Source organism: Syngnathus floridae, unplaced genomic scaffold, assembly GCF_059516105.1.
Source record: "Syngnathus floridae isolate MCC-2025c unplaced genomic scaffold, RoL_Sflo_1.0 HiC_scaffold_55, whole genome shotgun sequence".
NCBI lineage: Eukaryota > Metazoa > Chordata > Actinopteri > Syngnathiformes > Syngnathidae > Syngnathus > Syngnathus floridae.
The window spans coordinates 91,708-96,063 of NW_028284084.1; the positions used below are offsets into that span (position 1 = coordinate 91,708).

General features: G+C 44.7%; 1 long non-coding RNA gene across 1 annotated transcript; it reads left to right on the top strand.

The window, feature by feature from the left end:
- Positions 1-842: 842 nt before the first annotated feature.
- LOC148378270 (uncharacterized) lies at positions 843-1,639 on the top strand. Its single transcript, XR_015856039.1, has 2 exons — positions 843-967; positions 1,337-1,639. It is a non-coding gene; the product is annotated as an uncharacterized LOC148378270 (long non-coding RNA).
- The last annotated feature ends 2,717 nt before the right edge of the window (positions 1,640-4,356 follow it).

Consider the following 4,356-nt stretch of genomic DNA (forward strand, 5'->3'; position numbering starts at 1 on the left):
CCGTAAGTGTATGTCGAACTCCTTATGTTCGCACTCCACGAGACTCGGCGGCTCAAATGTGACTTTTGGAAGGCTTTGCGCTGAAAGAAGCTTGTTGACGCTGTGCCTTTGGGCTCTTGCAGAATCTCACCAACGAGGAGCAGGTGGTCGTGATTCACGCCAGGACCCTTCTCACCCTAGCCGAGAAGGTAACGCGCACGTCCACGCACGCTCTCGCATTCTGCTTATGTGACAGCAGCCTTTCCTCAGTGGTTAGAATACATCAAAGTGACCAAGTCAGCACTTCAACAGAAGATGTTGGACATTGAAAGTGAGAAGGTAGACAGACACGCGACATCAGCCAAGGGGAACTCCGGCAATGTGCCCCAACAATTCTGACCTTGAGCTGTGCTAGGATATGTTCTGCAAGCAGAAGGGCTACCTGGATGAAGAGTTGGACTTCAGGAAGTGTTCCATGGACCAGGCTCATAAGGTAAGCCGCCCTCAAATCTCCCGCCGGACCACTGATGGACGAGGATTGCGGCCCAGAGGATCCTGGAGCTGGAGGCCATGTTGTACGAGGCGCTACCGCAGCGGGACTGCCCCGCCACGGACGGCGAAAAAGCCAGCCACGCTGGCGTGAATGACGTGCTGACGGCGGATCAGAGAGAAGAGCTTAGGAGCGCCGTGGACCAATGGAAGCGAGCCCTGATGTGCGAGTTGAGGGAGCGCGACGCTTGCATCCTCCAAGAGAGAATGGATCTGCTGCACAGCGCGCAACAGGTAAGGGCCCAAAGCCAGCCCGGCACTTACTTGCACGCTTACTGGCTTTTGAATGCCACTTTCCATTTGTCCGTCCTAGAGGAACAAAGAGCTGAAAGAATTCATCGAAGCTCAGAAGAGACAAATCAAACAATTGGAGGAGAAGTTTCTGTTTCTCTTTCTATTCTTCTCCTTGGCCTTCATTCTGTGGCCCTAACACCAGCTGGTGAGTGAGCTCCAGCGGCACCGCACTCGACACCTCCGATACACTGCCAGCCGGTCTCAGACGTTGGCAGACGCTCCGATGCCAACGTATACCCCCCGCCACGGTGACAGAGGCACCGCGTCACACCGGCGCTCATCCAATCAGAAGGCAGGAAAAGCAAATTCACATGCAGGGCACTTTTGAACCAGAAGAGAGCGCCACAAAAAACGGTTGTTGCCCCAAACGCGCACTAAAAAGGGTCAGAATAACAAGAGTCCCACTGGCCAGCCGGGGCCACCCGTCCAGCTGTTTCTTCAGGGGGGAAAAAAATTGGAGTCACCGGTGAGTACATTTTGCATTTAGCTCTGCTTTTCTGCTTCTGTCTTCAAGTGTGTGGCATCCTGCGATCAAAGAGTCAGCCAACCCCAAAGCGGTTGACCTCAACGTCCCACCACCATGCCTACCAGAGCAGGTGACGTGATGCTTTGGACATCCTTCCGTCTCAGATGCCCAAAAGTACTCTTTGCCACATCTGCGGCAATACGGTGTCTTTTCAAAGGTGCAAATAAATCCAGCGTGGGCGGAACACGCACGTCTTCGGTTTTTCCCGCTTTGTTTGTGTGACAGCTGTTGTGAAAATTTTATACAAATAAAGTTGTATAGTACAGGTTTGGCCAAGCCGCAACTCCCGAACCGCATGCGGCTCTTTTATGTTCATATCAACATTTGTGTGTGTGTGTGTGTGTGTGTGTGTGGGGGGGGGGGGGGTTGTGCGTGTTGGCTTCACTTGAGTTCAATTTGGTATTTTGGTCAAAAGCGCATGTGGTGAAATTCCACAAAGTAGGATGGGCAAACACATTTCTTTAAACTATGAGTGTCAATTGGGCTCTCGAAATGGCAGGGAAAAGATGGACAGCAAAACGAAAATACGTAGATGAACACAGGACGTTTTAATCAGAGTGGGAAAGTTTCTTTTTTTTGTTGAACGTGATGGCAAACCATTCTGCCTGATATGTCAGACCTCAGCGCATTTCAAAGATTCAAATCTTCAGCGCCATGCACTTCAGCTCACTCCATGCTAACATTGATCAGGCGTCGAACCCGCATCATCATGCTTAAGAGGTGGCCATGCTAACCAGTGCGCCATTATGTCAACGCATAATAACTAAGTCTACTGGTCAAAACAGCGGTTACTATATGACGTCGCTACGTCGTGGTCACGTGACGCAGACAAGACGTCAATGGACGTGGGCAGAGTTAACTTGTTTAAAAGGGAGTAGGCAGAAGAAATATTTAATTTATTTAAATCTATTTTGAGTGCACACCATTATGCCAATGCATAACAACTGTAAATCTACTAAACAAAACAGCGGTTGCTATATGACATCTGCCACGTCGTGGTCACGTGACATACGTGACGTCGATGGGCGTAACTTTCGCCGGAAGTCAAATCCGCGGGGAGAGTTAACTTGTTTAAAAGAGAGTGGGCAGAAGAATTATTTAATTTATTTAAATCTATTTGGTGTGTGCGCCATTATGTCAATGCATAACAACTGTAAGTCTACTAAACAAAACAGCGGTTGCTATTTGACGTCTGCCACGTCGTGGTCACGTGACGCGGACGTGACGTCGACGCCTACTTTACATCCCACCGATCACAGGACTCCTCGGCTGCATAACCGTGCCCCCTTCCCAACCAATCGGATTTGCTATACGCGAAAACGACGCCAATGGAAAGAGCTTCCGCCCAAATTTAAATCCATGGGCGTGGCTCGCAGCAGGAAGTAGGAAAATGGCGGCGATGTTGACAAAGACACAGCGGATGGTAACATACGACTAACAAGAGAAATATTTTTATTTTCTGCTTGCAACTGGACCGTCCAGAGCGTACACGGTAAGTACAACTCATCGTTTTTAAAAAGAAGTACTTTTGTTGCCCTGAAAAGCGAGTGAGCGTGGCGTTTGTGGGGGACGTCGAATTTCGACGATTCTTTCTGGTCAACGGTTGTAAATGATTGTGTTGATTAAAAAAGAAAACTTGATGTAACTCTACTTTTAACTGCCGTTTCAGATAGATTTGGAATTGCATCACATCCAATTTTGCCTAGAGCGTACACGGTAAGTAACACTCGTTGTGTTTAAGGAGATTTACGTTTGTAATAGCAGAAGTGTAGCCGCGTTGCGTTGTACGTGTGAATGTTGGTCCGGGCGAAATGTTAATGTTTAATTTCATTCCTTTAGGTTCCACGGTGTTTGTTGGCTGCAAGTTTTCCACTGCAAGAAGAGGCTCATATCATTGACCAGGAGCGAGCTACAATGGTGAGTAGCCATAACATTTATGTTAAACACTTCCTATTTCATGTCTAACAGTACTTGATTTAACAAATAACCATAAATAAATACAGTGTGGGCACTGAAGTTAACATATGTGATTATACTGCCTAATCTGTCACCGAGTAGATTGTTGCAAAGTAATATAAGATCCAAAGTTGTAATTCAGAATAGTTTTCAAAAGAAGGCCATTAGAATTATATACAAGTCTGATTACCCTGAACAAGCTATTAATTAAATCACAAATTCTTCAATTCAAAGATTTGGTAGATTATCAGACAAATAATGTCTAACAGTAATTGATTTAACACATCACGATAAGTAGATTGAGTGTGGGCACTCTCAAGTTAACATATGTGATTATACTGCCTAATCTGTTACAGAGTATGTTGTTGCCAAGTAATGTAGAATAGATCCAAAGTAGTAATCCAGAATAGTTTTGAAGAGGCCATTAGAATGATAAACAAATCTGATTACCTTGAACATAATAACAAGCTAAGTGTTTAATATGTCCTATGAAGTCAAAATTGGGCACCATCATGTGGTGAAATTTGGAATTGCATCACATCCAATTTTGCCTGGGAACAAACAGATTACATAAATCTTAGTTTTGAATAAGCCACTCCTTCTCAAACAAGTAAACTCTGCCCATTTTGCGCAGTAGATGTTCTGTTAATATCTAGTATTTATACAAAGTCATAATTTAAATTGCTTTCAACCTTCATTCATCGGTTCAACCAACATTACTCGCTCTTCTTACCAACTTGTATTGATTTAACTAAGCGTTTAATACTTCCTATCAGGTCTCAAATCGAGATTTGGCAAAATACAATTTCAGCAAATCCAATTTTGCCAGGGAACAAAAATAGATTAAATAAACTAAATAAGTCCTCTTCCCATTAAATAAATCAGAAAAGTCTGTCTTGTAACCAGTCCTCTTCAAACAAGTAAAGTCTGCCCATTTTGTGCCGTAGATTTTGTGTCTATGCCTAGTATTTAAACAAAATCATAATTTAAACGACTTCTTTCCTTCATTCACTTTGGAAATTTGGAATTGCAGCAAATCGAATTTTGGCAGG